Consider the following 17,557-nt stretch of genomic DNA (forward strand, 5'->3'; position numbering starts at 1 on the left):
AATCCTTGATTGGAAAAAAGGAAAGTTGTGATGGTCTGTGGGACGACCCAGCAGTCCATTTTAACAGTTGGTACTGTGGCCGAGCTGTCCAGAGAACTGGATTTAAGGATCCAGTCTTTCAGAGGTGTGGGATCAAAGTCCACCGCTTTAACTTTTTCTCAACAGAAAACTGTAATGTAATTTCAAGCAAGGCCACCAAGGACACCGGACAAATAAAGGGAATCCAGCCTTTACCCTAATTCCCACCTCTGTTTTTGAAATTATCTGCTGTGTTTTTTCAGATTCAATCTGCTTCAGACATAAAAGCAGAAACTAATTTTCAGTGTACACAATGGAAGAAAGAGCAACATCAGATAAATTAAGATTTTTAAAAATAGAATAAAAAAAAGATGAAGGACGCAAGAGCAACATGAGATACTAAAGATTTTAAAGAAGAAAATGAAAAAGAAGACTAAAATACAAGGGAGTGCAGACGCTCTAGGTAACTGACGAGAAAGTGTGGAAATTTGCCAGAGCTGGGTAGTGTGGCCGAGCGGTCTAAGGCGCTGGATTTAGGCTCCAGTCTCTAAGGAGGCGTGGGTTCAAATCCCACCACTGCCATCTTTATTGAGTTTGTTTGCGCAAGCTATCACATTTTCTGCTTTATTTCAGCGTTTTTACTTTCATGCAGGGCCATGCAAGGGAGAAAAGAAGCAATGTTGTGTGTCACGGATGGGGTTCCAACTCGATAGTGTAGTCCATCGCCTTAACCAACCAACCACCAAGTCCTGTGCCGCCGCGGTGGCAGTTGCACCTCCTACCGGTGGTTGTTCATGTCAAATCCTTGATTGGAAAAAAGGAAAGTTGTGATGGTCTGTGGGACGACCCAGCAGTCCATTTTAACAGTTGGTTTTGTGGCCGAGCTGTCCAGAGAACTGGATTTAAGGACCCAGTCTTTCGGAGGTGTCGGTTCAAAGTCCACCGCTGCAACTTTTCTCAACAGAAGACTGTAATGTAATTTCAAACAAGGCCACCAAGGACACCGGACAAATAAAGGGAATCCAGCCTTTATCCTAATTCCCACGTCTGTTATTGCAATTATCTGCCGTGTTTTTCCAATTCAATCTGCTTCAGACATAAAAGCAGAAACTAAATCTAAGTGTACACAATGGAAGAGAGAGTAACATCAGATAAATTAAGATTTTCAAAAAGATAATCAAAAAAAGATGAAGGACGCAAGAGCAACATGAGATACATAAAGATTTTAAAGAAGAAAATGAAAAAGAAGACTGAAATACAAGGGAGTGCAGACGCTCTAGGTAACTGACGAGAAAGTGTGAATATTTTGCCAGAGCTGGGTAGTGTGGCCGAGCGGTCGAAGGCGCTGGATTTAGGCTCCAGTCTCTAAGGAGGCGTGGGTTCAAATCCCACCACTGCCATCTTTATTGAGTTTGTTTGCGCAAGCTATCACATTTTCTGCTTTATTTCAGTGTTTTTACTTTCATGCAGGGCCATGCAAGGGAGAAAAGAAGCAATGTTGTTGGTCACGGATGGGGTTCCATCTCAATAGTGTAGTCCATCGCCTTAACCAACCAGCCACCAAGTCTTGTGCCCCCGCGGTGGCAGTTGCACCTTCTACCGGTGGTTGTTCACGTCAAATCCTTGATTGGAAAAAAGGAAAGTTGTGATGGTCTGTGCGACGACCCAGCAGTCCATTTTAACAGTGGGAACTGTGGCCGAGCTGTCCAGAGCACTGGATTTAAGGATCCAGTCTTTCAGAGGTGTGGGGTCGAAGTCCACTACTGCAACTTTTTCTCAAAAGAAAACTGTAATGTAATTTCAAACAAGGCCACCAAGGACACCGGACAAATAAAGGGAATCCAGCCTTTACCCTAATTCCCACATCTGTTATTGCAATTATCTGCCGTGTTTTTCTAATTCAATCTGCTTCAGACATAAAAGCAGAAACTAATTCTAAGTTTATACGATGGAAGAAAGAGCAACATCAGATAAATTAAGATTTTTAAAAAGAGAATCAAAAAAAGATGAAGGACGCAAGAGCAACATGAGATACATAAAGATTTTAAAGAAGAAAATGAAAAAGAAGACTAAAATACAAGGGAGTGCAGACGCTCTAGGTAACTGACGAGAAAGTGTGGAAACTTGCCAGAGCTGGGTAGTGTGGCCGAGCGGTCTAAGGTCCTGGATTTAGGCTCCAGTCTCTAAGGAGGCGTGGGTTCAAATCCCACCACTGCCATCTTTATTGAGTTTGTTTGCGCAAGCTATCACATGTTCTGCTTTATTTCAGCGTTTTTACTTTCATGTAATGGAGAAAAAAATCAATGTTGTGTGTCACGGATGGGGTTCCAACTCAATAGTGTAGTCCATCGCCTTAACCAACCAGCCACCAAGTCCTGTGCCCCCGCGGTGGCAGTTGCACCTCCTACCGGTGGTTGTTCACGTCAAAGACTTGATTGTAAACAAGGAAAGTTGGCCTGGGCTGTGCGACGACCTAGCAGTCCATTTTAACAGTGGGTACTGTGGCCAAGCTGTCCAGAGAACTGTATTTAAGGATCCAGTCTTTCAGATGTGTGGGTTCAAAGTCCACCGCTTTAACTTTTTCTCAACAGAAAACTGTAATGTAATTTCAAGCAAGGCCACCAAGGACACCGGACAAATAAAGGGAATCCAGCCTCTACCCTAATTCCCACCTCTGTTTTTGAAATTATCTGCTGTGTTTTTCAGATTCAATCTGCTTCAGACATAAAAGCAGAAACTAATTTTCAGTGTACACAATGGAAGAAAGAGCAACATCAGATAAATTAAGATTTTTAAAAAGAGAATCAAAAAAAGATGAAGGACGCAAGAGCAACATGAGATACATAAAGATTTTAAAGAAGAAAATGAAAAAGAGGACTAACATACAAGGAAGTGCAGACGCTCTAGGTAACTGACGAGAAAGTGTGAATAGTTCCCCAGAGCTGAATAGTGTGGCCGAGCGGTCTAAGGTGCTGGATTAAGTCTCCAGTCTCTAAGGAGGCGTGGGTTCAAATCCTACCACTGCCATCTTTATTGAGTTTGTTTGCGCAAGCTATCACATGTTCTGCTTTATTTCAGCGTTTTTACTTTCATGCAGGAACATGCAAGGGAGAAAAGAAGCAATGTTGTGTGTCATGGATGGGGTTCCATCTCAATAGTGTAGTCCATAGCCTTAATAACCAACCAGCCACCAAGTCCTGTGACCCGCGGTGGCAGTTGCACCTCCTACCGGTGGTTGTTCACGTCAAATCCTTGATTGGAAAAAAGGAAAGTTGTGATCGTCTGTGCGACGACCAAGCAGTCCATTTTAACAGTGGGAACTGTTGCCGAGCTGTCCAGAGAACTGGATTTTAGGACCCAGTCTTTCGGAGGTGTCGATTCAAAGTCCACTGCTGCAAGTTTTTCTCAACAGAAAACTGTAATGTAATTTCAAACAAGGCCACCAAGGACACCGGACAAATAAAGGGAATCCAGCCTTTACCCTAATTCCCACGTCTGTTATTGCAATTATCTGATGTGTATTTCTAATTCAATCTGCTTCAGACATAAAAGCAGAAACTAATTCTAAGTTTATACGATGGAAGAAAGAGCAACATCAGATAAATTAAGATTTTTACAAAGACAATCAAAAAAAGATGAAGGACGCAAGAGCAACATGAGATACATAAAGATTTTAAAGAAGAAAATGAAAAAGAAGACTAAAATACAAGGTAGTGCAGACGCTCTAGGTAACTGACGAGAAAGTGAGAATATTTTGCCAGAGCTGGGTAGTGTGGCCGAGCGGTCTAAGGCACTGGATTAAGGCTCCAGTCTTTAAGGAGGCGTGGGTTCAAATCCCAAAAACTGCCATCTTTATTGAGTTTGTTTGCGCAAGCTATCACATGTTCTGCTTTATTTCAGTGTTTTTACTTTCATGCAGGAACATGCAAGGGAGAAAAGAAGCAATGTTGTGTGTCACGGATGGGGTTCCAACTCAATAGTGTAGTCCATCGCCTTAACCAACCAGCCACCAAGTCCTGTGCCCCCGCGGTGGCAGTTGCACCTCTTACCGGTGGTTGTTCACGTCAAATCCTTGATTGGAAAAAAGGAAACTTGGGCTGGGCTGTGCGACAACCAAGCAGTCCATTTTAACAGTGGGAACTGTGGCCGAGCTGTCCAGAGAACTGGATTTTAGGACCCAGTCTTTCAGAGGTGTCGATTCAAAGTCCACTGCTGCAAGTTTTTCTCAACAGAAAACTGTAATGTAATTTCAAACAAGGCCACCAAGGACACCGGACAAATAAAGGGAATCCAGCCTTTACCCTCATTCCCACGTCTGTTATTGCAATTATCTGCCGTGTTTTTCTAATTCAATCTGCTTCAGACATAAAAGCAGAAACTAATTCTAAGTTTATACGATGGAAGAAAGAGCAACATCAGATAAATTAAGATTTTTACAAAGACAATCAAAAAAAGATGAAGGACGCAAGAGCAACATGAGATACATAAAGATTTTAAAGAAGAAAATGAAAAAGAAGACTAAAATACAAGGAAGTGCAGACGCTCTAGGTAACTGACGAGAAAGTGAGAATATTTTGCTAGAGCTGGGTAGTGTGGCCGAGCGGTCTAAGGCGCTGGATTAAGGCTCCAGTCTCTAAGGAGGCGTGGGTTCAAATCCCACCACTGCCATCTTTATTGAGTTTGTTTGCGCAAGCTATCATGTGTTCTGCTTTATTTCAGTGTTTTTACTTTCATGCAGGGCCATGCAAGGGAGAAAAGAAGCAATGTTGTGTGTCGCAGATGGGGTTCCAACTCAATAGTGTAGTCCATCGCCTTAACCAACCAGCCACCAAGTCCTGTGCCCCCGCGGTGGCAGTTGCACCTCCTACCGGTGGTTGTTCACGTCAAATCCTTGATTGGAAAAAAGGAAAGTTGTGATGGTCTGTGCGACGACCAAGCAGTCCATTTTAACAGTGGGAACTGTGGCCGAGCTGTCCAGAGAACTGGATTTAAGGACCCAGTCTTTCGGAGGTGTCGGTTCAAAGTCCACCGCTGCAACTTTTTCTCAACAGAAAACTGTAATGTAATTTCAAACAAGGCCACCAAGGACACCGGACAAATAAAGGGAATCCAGCCTTTACCCTAATTCCCACGTCTGTTATTGCAATTATCTGCCGTGTTTTTCTAATTCAATCTGCTTCAGACATAAAAGCAGAAACTAAATCTAAGTGTATACGATGGAAGAAAGAGCAACATCAGATAAATTAAGATTTTTAAAAAGAGAATCAAAAAAAGATGAAGGACGCAAGAGCAACATGAGATACATAAAGATTTTAAAGAAGAAAATGAAAAAGAAGACTAAAATACAAGGGAGTGCAGACGCTCTAGGTAACTGACGAGAAAGTGTGGAATTCTTGCCAGAGCTGGGTAGTGTGGCCGAGCGGTCTAAGGCGCTGGATTTAGGCTCCAGTCTCTAAGGAGGCGTGGGTTCAAATCCCACCACTGCCATCTTTATTGAGTTTGTTTGCGCAAGCTATCACATGTTCTGCTTTATTTCAGCGTTTTTACTTTCATGCAGGGCCATGCAAGGGAGAAAAGAAGCAATGTTGTGTGTCACGGATGGGGTTCCAACTCAATAGTGTAGTCCGTCGCCTTAACCAACCAGCCACCAAGTCCTGTGCTCTCACGGTGGCAGTTGCACCTCCAACCGGTGGTTGTTCACGTCAAATCCTTGATTGGAAAAAAGGAAAGTTGTGATGGTCTGTGCGACGACCAAGCATTCCATTTTAACAGTGAGTACTGTGGCCGAGCTGTCCAGAGAACTGGATTTAAGGACCCAGTCTTTAGGAGGTGTCGGTTCAAAGTCCACCGCTGCAACTTTTTCTCAACAGAAAACTGTAATGTCATTTCAAACTAGGCCACCAAGGACACCGGACAAATAAAGGGAATCCAGCCTTTACCCTAATTCCCTCGTCTGTTATTACAATTATCTGCCGTGTTTTTCTAATTCAGTCTGCTTCAGACATAAAAGCAGAAACTAATTCTAAGTTTATACGATGGAAGACAGAGCAACATCAGATAAATTAACATTTTTAGAAAGAGAATCAAAAAAAGATGAAGGACGCAAGAGCAACATGAGATACATAAAGATTTTAAAGAAGAAAATGAAAAAGAAGACTGAAATACAAGGGAGTGCAGACGCTCTAGGTAACTGACGAGAAAGTGTGAATATTTTGCCACAGCTGGGTAGTGTGGCCGAGCGGTCTAAGGCGCTGGATTAAGGCTCCAGTCTCTAAGGAGGCGTGGTTTCAAATCCCACCACTGCCATCTTTATTGACTTTGTTTGCGCAAGCTATCACATGTTCTGCTTTATTTCAGGGTTTTTACTTTCATGCAGGGCCATGCAAGGGAGAAAAGAGGCAATGTTGTGTGTCACGGATAGGGTTCCAACTCAATAGTGTAGAACGCTCGCCTTAACCAACCAGCCACCAAGTCCTGTGCCACCGCGGTGGCAGTTGCACCTTCTACCGGTGGTTGTTCACGTCAAATCCTTGATTGGAAAAAAGGAAAGTTGTGATGGTCTGTGGGACGACCCAGCAGTCCATTTTAACAGTTGGTACTGTGGCCGAGCTGTCCAGAGAACTGGATTTAAGGATCCAGTCTTTCAGAAGTGTGGGATCAAAGTCCACCGCTTTAACTTTTTCTCAACATAAAACTGTAATGTAATTTCAAACAAGGCCACCAAGGACACCGGACAAATAAAGGGAATCCAGCCTTTACCCTAATTCCCACGTCTGTTACTGCAATTATCTGCCGTGTTTTTCTAATTCAATCTGCTTCAGACATAAAAGCCGAAACGAATTCTAAGTTTATATGATGAAAGAAAGAGCAACATCAGATAAATTAAGATTTTTAGAAAGAGAATCAAAAAAAGATGAAGGACGCAAGAGCAACATGAGATACATAAAGATTTTAAAGAAGAAAATGAAAAAGAAGACTAAAATACAAGGGAGTGCAGACGCTCTAGGTAACTGACGAGAAAGTGTGGCAATCTTGCCAGAGCTGGGTAGTGTGGCCGAGCGGTCTAAGGCGCTGGATTTAGGCTCCAGTCTCTAAGGAGGCGTGGGTTCAAATCCCACCGCTGCCATCTTTATTGAGTTTGTTTGCGCAAGCTATTACATGTTCTGCTTTATTTCAGCGTTTTTACTTTCATGCAGGGCCATGCAAGGGAGAAAAGAAGCAATGTTGTGTGTCACGGATGGGGTTCCAACTCAATAGTGTAGTCCATCGCCTTAACCAACCAGCCACCAAGTCCTGTGCTCCCGCGGTGGCAGTTGCACCTCCTACTGGTGGTTGTTCATGTCAATTCCTTGATTGGAAAAAAGGAAAGTTGTGATGGTCTGTGCGACGACCAAGCAGTCCATTTTAACAGTGGGAACTGTGGTCGAGCTGTCCAGAGAACTGGATTTAAGGACCCAGTCTTTCGGAGGTGTCGGTTCAAAGTCCACCACCGCAACTTTTTCTCAACAGAAAACTGTAATGTAATTTCAAACAAGGCCACCAAGGACACCGGACAAATAAAGGGAATCCAGCCTTTACCCTAATTCCCACGTCTGTTATTGCAATTATCTGCCATGTTTTTCTAATTCAATCTGCTTCAGACATAAAAGCAGAAACTAATTCTAAGTTTATACGATGGAAGAAAGAGCAACATCAGATAAATTAAGATTTTTAAAAAGAGAATCAAAAAAAGATGAAGGACGCAAGAACAACATGAGATACATAAAGATTTTAAAGAAGAAAATGAAAAAGAAGACTAAAATACAAGGAAGTGCAGACGCTCTAGGTAACTGAAGAGAAAGTGTGAATGTTTTTCTGGAGCTGGGTAGTGTGGCCGAGCGGTCTAAGGCGCTGGATTAAGGCTCCAGTCTCTAAGGAGGCGTGGGTTCAAATCCCACCACTGCCATCTTTATTGAGTTTGTTTGCGCAAGCTATCACATGTTCTGCTTTATTTCAGTGTTTTTACTTTCATGCAGGGCCATGCAAGGGAGAAAAGAAGCAATGTTGTGTGTCACGGATGGGGTTCCAACTCAATAGTGTAGTCCATCGCCTTAACCAACCAGCCACCAAGTCCTGTGCCCCCACGGTGGCAGTTGCACCTCCTTCGGTAGTTGTTCACGTCAAATCCTTGATTGGAAAAAAGTAAAGTTGTGATGGTCTGTGCGATGACCAAGCAGTCTATTTTAACAGTGGGAACTGTGGCCGAGCTGTCCAGAGAACTGGATTGAAAGGACCCAGTCTTTCGGAGGTGTGGGTTCAAAGTCCACCACTGCAACTTTTTCTCAACAGAAAACTGTAATGTAATTTCAAACAAGGCCACCAAGGACACCGGACAAATAAAGGGAATCCAGCCTTTACCCTAATTCCCACGTCTGTTATTGCAATTATCTGCCGTGTTTTTCTAATTCAATCTGCTTCAGTCATAAAAGCAGAAACTAATTCTAAGTTTATACGATGGAAGAAAGAGCAACATCAGATAAATTAAGATTTTTAAAAAGAGAATCAATAAAAGATGAAGGACGCAAGAGCAACATGAGATACATAAAGATTTTAAAGAAGAAAATGAAAAAGAAGACTAAAATACAAGGAAGTGCAGACGCTCTAGGTAACTGAAGAGAAAGTGTGAAAGTTTTTCCAGAGCTGGATAGTGTGGCCGAGCGGTATAAGGTGCTGGATTAAGGCTCCAGTCTCTAAGGAGGCGTGGGTTCAAATCCCACCACTGCCATCTTTATTGAGTTTGTTTGTTTGTCACGGATGGGGTTCCAACTCAATAGTGTAGTCCATCGCCTTAACCAACCAGCCACCAAGTCCTGTGCCCCCACGTTGGCAGTTGCACCTCCTACCGGTGGTTGTTCACGTCAAATCCTTGATTGGAAAAAAGGAAAGTTGTGATGGTCTGTGCGACGATCAAGCAGTCCATTTTAACAGTGGGAACTGTGGCCGAGCTGTCCAGAGAACTGGATTTAAGGACCCAGTCTTTCGGAGGTGTCGGTTCAAAGTCCACCACTGCAACTTTTTCTCAACAGAAAACTGTAATGTCATTTCAAACAAGGCCACCAAGGACACCGGACAAATAAAGGGAATCCAGCCTTTACCCCAATTCCCACGTCTGTTATTGCAATTATCTGCCGTGTTTTTCTAATTCAATCTGCTTCAGACATGAAAGCAGAAACTAATTCTAAGTTTATACGATGGAAGAAAGAGCAACATCAGATAAATTAAGATTTTTACAAAGACAATCAAAAAAAGATGAAGGACGCAAGAGCAACATGAGATACATAAAGATTTTAAAGAAGAAAATGAAAAAGAAGACTAAAATACAAGGAAGTGCAGACGCTCTAGGTAACTGACGAGAAAGTCTGGCAATCTTGCCAGAGCTGGGTAGTGTGGCCGAGCTGTCAAAGGCGCTGGATTTAGGCTCCAGTCGTTAAGGAGACGTGGGTTCAAATCCCACCACTGCCATCTTTATTGAGTTTGTTTGCGCAAGCTATCAGCTGTTCTGCTTTATTTCAGCGTTTTTACTTTCATGCAGGGCCATGCAAGGGAGAAAAGAAGCAATGTTGTGTGTCATGGATGGGGTTCCAACTCAATAGTGTAGTCCATCGCCTTTTACCAACCAGCCACCAAGTCCTGTGCCCCCGCGGTGGCAGTTGCACCTCCTACCGGTGGTTGTTCACGTCAAATCCTTGATTGGAAAAAAGGAAAGTTGTGATGGTCTGTGCGAAGACCAAGCAGTCCATTTTAACAGTGGGAACTGTGGCCGAGCTGTCCAGAGAACTGGATTTAAGGACCCAGTCTTTCGGAGGTGTCGGTTCAAAGTCCACCGCTGCAACTTTTCTCAACAGAAAACTGTAATGTAATTTCAAACAAGGCCACCAAGGACACCGGACAAATAAAGGGAATCCAGCCTTTACCCTAATTCCCACGTCTGTTATTGCAATTATCTGCCGTGTTTTTCTAATTCAATCTGCTTCAGACATAAAAGCAGAAACTAAATCTAAGTTTATACGATGGAAGAAAGAGCAACATCAGATAAATTAAGATTTTTAAAAAGAGAATCAAAAAAAGATGAAGGACGCAAGAACAACATGAGATACATAAAGATTTTAAAGAAGAAAATGAAAAAGAAGACTAAAATACAAGGGACTGCAGACGCTCTAGGTAACTGACGAGAAAGTCTGGCAATCTTGCCAGAGCTGGGTAGTGTGGCCGAGCTGTCTAAGGCGCTGGATTTAGGCTCCAGTCTCTAAGGAGGCGTGGGTTCAAATCCCACCACTGCCATCTTTATTGAGTTTGTTTGCGCAAGCTATCACATGTTCTGCTTTATTTCAGCGTTTTTACTTTCATGCAGGGCCATGCAAGGGAGAAAAGAAGCAATGTTGTGTGTCACGGATGGGGTTCCAACTCAATAGTGTAGTCCATCGCCTTAACCAACCAGCAACCAAGTCCTGTGCCCCCGCGGTGGCAGTTGCACCTCCTACCGGTGGTTGTTCACGTCAAATCCTTGATTGGAAAAAAGGAAAGTTGTGATGGTCTGTGCGATGACCAAGCAGTCTATTTTAACAGTGGGAACTGTGGCCAAGCTGTCCAGAGAACTGGATTTAAGGACCCAGTCTTTCGGAGGTGTCGGTTCAAAGTCCACCGCTGCAAGTTTTTCTCAACAGAAAACTGTAATGTAATTTCAAACAAGGCCACCAAGGACACCGGACAAATAAAGGGAATCCAGCCTTTACCCTCATTCCCACGTCTGTTATTGCAATTATCTGCCGTGTTTTTCTAATTCAATCTGCTTCAGACATAAAAGCAGAAACTAATTCTAAGTTTATACGATGGAAGAAAGAGCAACATCAGATAAATTAAGATTTTTAAAAAGAGAATCAAAAAAAAATGAAGGACGCAAGAGCAACATGAGATACATAAAGATTTTAAAGACGAAAATGAAAAAGAAGACTAAAATACAAGGAAGTGCAGACGCTCTAGGTAACTGAAGAGAAAGTGTGAATGTTTTTCCAGAGCTGGATAGTGTGGCCGAGCGGTCTAAGGCGCTGGATTAAGACTCCAGTCTCTAAGGAGGCGTGGGTTCAAATCCCACCACTGCCATCTTTATTGAGTTTGTTTGTTTGTCACGGATGGGGTTCCAACTCAATAGTGTAGTCCATCGCCTTAACCAACCAGCCACCAAGTCCTGTGCCCCCACGGTGGCAGTTGCACCTCCTACCGGTGGTTGTTCAAGTCAAATCCTTGATTGGAAAAAAGGAAAGTTGTGATGGTCTGTGCGACGATCAAGCAGTCCATTTTAACAGTGGGAACTGTGGCCGAGCTGTCCAGAGAACTGGATTTAAGGACCCAGTCTTTCGGAGGTGTCGGTTCAAAGTCCACCACTGCAACTTTTTCTCAACAGAAAACTGTAATGTCATTTCAAACTAGGCCACCAAGGACACCGGAAAATAAAGGGAATCCAGCCTTTACCCTAATTCCCACCTCTGTTTTTGAAATTATCTGCTGTGTTTTTCAGATTCAATCTGCTTCAGACATAAAAGCAGAAACTAATTGTCAGTGTACACAATGGAAGAAAGAGCAACATGAGATAAATTCAAATTTTTAAAAAGAGAATCAAAAAAAGATGAAGGACGCAAGAGCAACATGAGATACATAAAGATTTTTAAGAAGAAAATTAAAAAGAAGACTAAAATACAAGGAAGTGCAGACGCTCTAGGTAACTGACGAGAAAGTGTGAATATTTAGCCAGAGCTGGGTAGTGTGGCATAGTGGTCTGAGGTGCTGGATTAAGGCTCCAGTCTCTAAGGAGGTGTGGGGTCAAATCCCACCACTGCCATCTTTATTGAGTTTGTTTGCGCAAGCAACTCTGCTTTATTTCAGCGTTTATACTTTCATGCAGGGCCATGCAAGGGAGAAAAGTTGTGTGTCACGGATGGGATTCCAACTCAATAGTGTAGTCCATCACCTTAACCAACCAGCCACCAAGTCCTGTGCTCTCACGGTGGCAGTTGCACCTCCTACCTGTGGTTGTTCACGTCACATCCTTGATTGGAAAAAAGGAAAGTTGTGATGGTCTGTGGGACGACCCAGCAGTCCATTTTAACAGTTGGTACTGTGGGCGAGCTGTCCAGAGAACTGGATTTAAGGATCCAGTCTTTCGGAGGTGTCGGTTCAAAGTCCACCACCGCAACTTTTTCTCAACAGAAAACTGTAATTTAATTTCAAACAAGGCCACCAAGGACACCGGAAAATAAAGGGAATCCAGGCTTTACCCTAATTCCCACGTCTGTTATTGCAATTATCTGCCATTTTTTTCTAATTCAATCTGCTTCAGACATAAAAGCAGAAACTAATTCTAAGTTTATACGATGGAAGAAAGAGCAACATCAGATAAATTAAGATTTTTAAAAAGAGAATAAAAAAAAGATGAACGACGCAAGAGCAACATGAGATACATAAAGATTTTAAAGAAGAAAATGAAAAAGAAGACTAAAATACAAGGGAGTGCAGACGCTCTGGTAACTGACGAGAAAGTGTGAATATTTTGCAAGAGGTGGGTAGTGTGGACGAGTGGTCTAAGGCGCTGGATTTAGTCTTTATGGAGGCGTGGGTTCAAATCGCACCACTGCCATCTTTATTGAGTTTGTTTGCGCAAGCTATCACATGTTCTGCTTTATTTATTTTTATTTACAACAGAGCCTGCGCGCGAACCCAGGACTCTGATGGCACAGCTGGCGCTGCAGTACAGCGCCCTTAACCACTGCGCCACCCGGGAGGCCCTGTTCTGCTTTTTTCAGCGTGTTTACTTTCATGTAGGGCCATGCAAGGGAGAAAAGAAGCAATGTTGTGTGTCACGGATGGGGTTCCAAATCAATAGTCCATCGCCTTAACCAACCAGCCACCAAGTCCTGTGCCCCCGCGGTGGCAGTTGCACCTCCTACTGGTGGTTGTTCACGTCAAATTGGAAAAAAGGAAAGTTGTGATGGTCTGTGCGACGACCTAGCAGTCCATTTTAACAGTTGGTACTGTGGCCGAGCTGTCCAGAGAACTGGATTTAAGGACCCAGTCTTTCGAGGTGTCGGTTCAAAGTCCACCGCTGCAACTTTTTCTCAACAGAAAACTGTAATGTAATTTCAAACAAGGCCACCAAGGACACCGGACAAATAAAGGGAATCCAGCCTTTACCCTAATTCCCACGTCTGTTATTGCAATTATCTGCCGTGTTTTTCCAATTCAATCTGCTTCAGACATAAAAGCAGAAACTAATTCTAAGTTTATACGATGAAAGAAAGAGCAACATCAGATAAATTAAGATTTTTAGAAAGAGAATCAAAAAAAGATGAAGGACGCAAGAGCAACATGAGATACATAAAGATTTTAAAGAAGAAAATGAAAAAGAAGACTAAAATACAAGGGAGTGCAGACGCTCTAGGTAACTGACGAGAAAGTGTGAATATTTTGCCACAGCTGGGTAGTGTGGCCGAGCGGTCCAAGGCGCTGGATTAAGGCTCCAGTCTTTAAGGAGGCGTGGGTTCAAATCCCACCACTGCCATCTACATTGAGTTTGTTTGTGCAAACTATCACATGTTATGCTTTATTTCAGCATTTTTACTTTCATGTCGCCCATGCAAGGGAGAAATTAGCAAATGCTGTGTGGCACAGATTGGGTTCTGTTAGTGTTTAAATACTGGAGAGTTGAGACCCAATCACGGACGCTGGACAGAGTGGATTTCAGTTGTAACAAAAGACAGTTTTAATGAGTCAGAGATATCTTGTTCTGCAGTTTTACGTGCACTGTCTAAGGCGCTGGATTAAGGCTCCAGTCTCTAAGGAGGCGTGGGTTCAAATCCCACATCTTTATTGAGTTTGTTTGCGCAAGCTATCACATGTTCTGCTTTATTTAATGGTTTTTACTTTCATGTCGGACCATGCAAGGGAGAAAAGAAGCAATGTTGTGTGTCACGGATGGGGTTCCAACTCAATAGTGTAGTCCATTGCCTTAACCAACCAGCCACCAAGTCCTGTGCCCCCGCGGTGGCAGTTGCACCTCCTACCGGTGGTTGTTCACGTCAAAGACTTGATTGTAAACAAGGAAAGTTGGCCTGGTCTATGCGAAGACCTAGCAGTCCATTTAAACAGTGGGTACTGTGGCCAAGCTGTCCAGAGAACTGTATTTATGGATCCAGTCTTTCAGAGGTGTGGGTTCAAAGTCCACCGCTTTAACTTTTTCTCAACAGAAAACTGTAATGTAATTTCAAGCAAGTCCACCAAGGACACCGGACAAAAAAGGGAATCCAGCCTTTACCCTAATTCCCTCGTCTGTTTTTGAAATTATCTGCTGTGTTTTTCAGATTCAATCTGCTTCAGACATAAAAGCAGAAACTAATTTTCAGTGTACACAATGGAAGGAAGAGCAACATGAGACAAATCAAGATTTTTAAAAAGAGAATCAAAAAAAGATGAAGGACGCAAGAGCAACATGAGATACATAAAGATTTTAAAGAAGAAAATGAAAAAGAGGACTAACATACAAGGAAGTGCAGACGCTCTAGGTAACTGACGAGAAAGTGTGAATAGTTCGCCAGAGCTGGGTAGTGTGGCCGAGCGGTCTAAGGCGCTGGATTAAGGCTCCAGTCTCTAAGGAGGCGTGGGTTCAAGTCCCACCACTGCCAATTACAGTGAGTTTGTTTGCGCAAACTATCACATGTTCTGCTTTATTTCAGCGTTTTTACTTTCATGCAGGGCCATGCAAGGGAGAAAAGAAGCAATGTTGTGTGTCACGGATGGGGTTCCAACTCAATAGTGTAGTCCATCGCCTTAACCAACCAGCCACCAAGTCCTGTGCCTCCACGGTGGCAGTTGCACCTCCTACCGGTGGTTGTTCACGTCAAATCCTTGATTGGAAAAAAGGAAAGTTGTGATGGTCTGTGCGACGACCTAGCAGTCCATTTTAACAGTTGGTACTGTGGCCGAGCTGTCCAGAGAACTGGATTTAAGGACCCAGTCTTTCGGAGGTGTCGGTTCAAAGTCCACCGCTGCAACTTTTTCTCAACAGAAAACTGTAATGTAATTTCAAACAAGGCCACCAAGGACACCGGACAAATAAAGGGAATCCAGCCTTTACCCTAATTCCCACGTCTGTTATTGCAATTATCTGCCGTGTTTTTCCAATTCAATCTGCTTCAGACATAAAAGCAGAAACTAATTCTAAGTTTATACGATGAAAGAAAGAGCAACATCAGATAAATTAAGATTTTTAGAAAGAGAATCAAAAAAAGATGAAGGACGCAAGAGCAACATGAGATACATAAAGATTTTAAAGAAGAAAATGAAAAAGAAGACTAAAATACAAGGGAGTGCAGACGCTCTAGGTAACTGACGAGAAAGTGTGAATATTTTGCCACAGCTGGGTAGTGTGGCCGAGCGGTCCAAGGCGCTGGATTAAGGCTCCAGTCTTTAAGGAGGCGTGGGTTCAAATCCCACCACTGCCATCTACATTGAGTTTGTTTGTGCAAACTATCACATGTTCTGCTTTATTTCAGCATTTTTACTTTCATGTCGCCCATGCAAGGGAGAAATTAGCAAATGCTGTGTGGCACAGATTGGGTTCTGTTAGTGTTTAAATACTGGAGAGTTGAGACCCAATCACGGACGCTGGACAGAGTGGATTTCAGTTGTAACAAAAGACAGTTTTAATGAGTCAGAGATATCTTGTTCTGCAGTTTTACGTGCACTGTCTAAGGCGCTGGATTAAGGCTCCAGTCTCTAAGGAGGCGTGGGTTCAAATCCCACATCTTTATTGAGTTTGTTTGCGCAAGCTATCACATGTTCTGCTTTATTTAATGGTTTTTACTTTCATGTCGGACCATGCAAGGGAGAAAAGAAGCAATGTTGTGTGTCACGGATGGGGTTCCAACTCAATAGTGTAGTCCATTGCCTTAACCAACCAGCCACCAAGTCCTGTGCCCCCGCGGTGGCAGTTGCACCTCCTACCGGTGGTTGTTCACGTCAAAGACTTGATTGTAAACAAGGAAAGTTGGCCTGGTCTATGCGAAGACCTAGCAGTCCATTTAAACAGTGGGTACTGTGGCCAAGCTGTCCAGAGAACTGTATTTATGGATCCAGTCTTTCAGAGGTGTGGGTTCAAAGTCCACCGCTTTAACTTTTTCTCAACAGAAAACTGTAATGTAATTTCAAGCAAGTCCACCAAGGACACCGGACAAAAAAGGGAATCCAGCCTTTACCCTAATTCCCTCGTCTGTTTTTGAAATTATCTGCTGTGTTTTTCAGATTCAATCTGCTTCAGACATAAAAGCAGAAACTAATTTTCAGTGTACACAATGGAAGAAAGAGCAACATGAGATAAATCAAGATTTTTAAAAAGAGAATCAAAAAAAGATGAAGGACGCAAGAGCAACATGAGATACATAAAGATTTTAAAGAAGAAAATGAAAAAGAGGACTAACATACAAGGAAGTGCAGACGCTCTAGGTAACTGACGAGAAAGTGTGAATAGTTCGCCAGAGCTGGGTAGTGTGGCCGAGCGGTCTAAGGCGCTGGATTAAGGCTCCAGTCTCTAAGGAGGCGTGGGTTCAAGTCCCACCACTGCCAATTACAGTGAGTTTGTTTGCGCAAACTATCACATGTTCTGCTTTATTTCAGCGTTTTTACTTTCATGCAGGGCCATGCAAGGGAGAAAAGAAGCAATGTTGTGTGTCACGGATGGGGTTCCAACTCAATAGTGTAGTCCATCGCCTTAACCAACCAGCCACCAAGTCCTGTGCCTCCACGGTGGCAGTTGCACCTCCTACCGGTGGTTGTTCACGTCAAATCCTTGATTGGAAAAAAGGAAAGTTGTGATGGTCTGTGCGACGACCAAGCAGTCCATTTTAACAGTGGGAACTGTGGCCGAGCTGTCCAGAGAACTGGATTTAAGGACCCAGTCATTCGGAGGTGTCGGTTCAAAGTCCACCGCTGCAAGTTTTTCTCAACAGAAAACTGTAATGTAATTTCAAACAAGGCCACCAAGGACACCGGAAAATAAAGGGAATCCAGCCTTTACCCTAATTCCCACGTCTGTTATTGCAATTATCTGACGTGTTTTTCTAATTCAATCTGCTTCAGACATAAAAGCAGAAACTAATTCTAAGTTTATACGATGGAAGAAAGAGCAACATCAGATAAATTAAGATTTTTAAAAAGAGAATCAAAAAAAGATGAAGGACGCAAGAGCAACATGAGATACATAAAGATTTTAAAGAAGAAAATGAAAAAGATGACTAAAATACAGGGGAGTGCAGACGCTCTAGGTAACTGACGAGAAAGTGTGAATATTTTGCCAGAGCTGAGTAGTGTGGCCAAGTGGTCTAAGGCGCTGGATTAAGGCTCCAGTCTCTAAGGAGGCGTGGGTTCAAATCCCACCACTGCCATCTTTATTGAGTTTGTTTGCGCAAGCTATCACATGTTCTGCTTTATTTCAGTGTTTTTACTTTCATGCAGG

At 43.0% G+C, this 17,557-nt stretch overlaps 16 non-coding genes across 16 annotated transcripts; all 16 read left to right on the top strand.

The window, feature by feature from the left end:
• The first annotated feature begins 518 nt into the window (after positions 1 to 518).
• On the top strand, positions 519 to 600 carry trnal-uag. The gene has a single exon. It is a non-coding gene; the product is annotated as a tRNA-Leu (tRNA).
• Positions 601 to 1,336: 736 nt separating this feature from the next.
• trnal-uag lies at positions 1,337 to 1,418 on the top strand. The gene has a single exon. It is a non-coding gene; the product is annotated as a tRNA-Leu (tRNA).
• A 736-nt stretch (positions 1,419 to 2,154) lies between these two features.
• On the top strand, positions 2,155 to 2,236 carry trnal-uag. Its single transcript has one exon. It is a non-coding gene; the product is annotated as a tRNA-Leu (tRNA).
• A 2,368-nt stretch (positions 2,237 to 4,604) lies between these two features.
• trnal-aag lies at positions 4,605 to 4,686 on the top strand. The gene has a single exon. It is a non-coding gene; the product is annotated as a tRNA-Leu (tRNA).
• Positions 4,687 to 5,423: 737 nt separating this feature from the next.
• Positions 5,424 to 5,505, top strand: trnal-uag. The gene has a single exon. It is a non-coding gene; the product is annotated as a tRNA-Leu (tRNA).
• A 737-nt stretch (positions 5,506 to 6,242) lies between these two features.
• trnal-aag lies at positions 6,243 to 6,324 on the top strand. Its single transcript has one exon. It is a non-coding gene; the product is annotated as a tRNA-Leu (tRNA).
• Positions 6,325 to 7,062: 738 nt separating this feature from the next.
• Positions 7,063 to 7,144, top strand: trnal-uag. Its single transcript has one exon. It is a non-coding gene; the product is annotated as a tRNA-Leu (tRNA).
• Positions 7,145 to 7,881: 737 nt separating this feature from the next.
• Positions 7,882 to 7,963, top strand: trnal-aag. The gene has a single exon. It is a non-coding gene; the product is annotated as a tRNA-Leu (tRNA).
• A 736-nt stretch (positions 7,964 to 8,699) lies between these two features.
• On the top strand, positions 8,700 to 8,782 carry trnal-aag. Its single transcript has one exon. It is a non-coding gene; the product is annotated as a tRNA-Leu (tRNA).
• A 1,474-nt stretch (positions 8,783 to 10,256) lies between these two features.
• Positions 10,257 to 10,338, top strand: trnal-uag. The gene has a single exon. It is a non-coding gene; the product is annotated as a tRNA-Leu (tRNA).
• A 736-nt stretch (positions 10,339 to 11,074) lies between these two features.
• Positions 11,075 to 11,157, top strand: trnal-aag. Its single transcript has one exon. It is a non-coding gene; the product is annotated as a tRNA-Leu (tRNA).
• Positions 11,158 to 13,527: 2,370 nt separating this feature from the next.
• trnal-aag lies at positions 13,528 to 13,609 on the top strand. The gene has a single exon. It is a non-coding gene; the product is annotated as a tRNA-Leu (tRNA).
• Positions 13,610 to 14,647: 1,038 nt separating this feature from the next.
• On the top strand, positions 14,648 to 14,729 carry trnal-aag. The gene has a single exon. It is a non-coding gene; the product is annotated as a tRNA-Leu (tRNA).
• A 737-nt stretch (positions 14,730 to 15,466) lies between these two features.
• On the top strand, positions 15,467 to 15,548 carry trnal-aag. Its single transcript has one exon. It is a non-coding gene; the product is annotated as a tRNA-Leu (tRNA).
• A 1,038-nt stretch (positions 15,549 to 16,586) lies between these two features.
• On the top strand, positions 16,587 to 16,668 carry trnal-aag. Its single transcript has one exon. It is a non-coding gene; the product is annotated as a tRNA-Leu (tRNA).
• A 736-nt stretch (positions 16,669 to 17,404) lies between these two features.
• On the top strand, positions 17,405 to 17,486 carry trnal-uag. Its single transcript has one exon. It is a non-coding gene; the product is annotated as a tRNA-Leu (tRNA).
• The last annotated feature ends 71 nt before the right edge of the window (positions 17,487 to 17,557 follow it).

This window comes from Oncorhynchus mykiss, chromosome 17 (genome assembly GCF_013265735.2).
Source record: "Oncorhynchus mykiss isolate Arlee chromosome 17, USDA_OmykA_1.1, whole genome shotgun sequence".
Taxonomy (NCBI): Eukaryota; Metazoa; Chordata; class Actinopteri; order Salmoniformes; family Salmonidae; genus Oncorhynchus; species Oncorhynchus mykiss.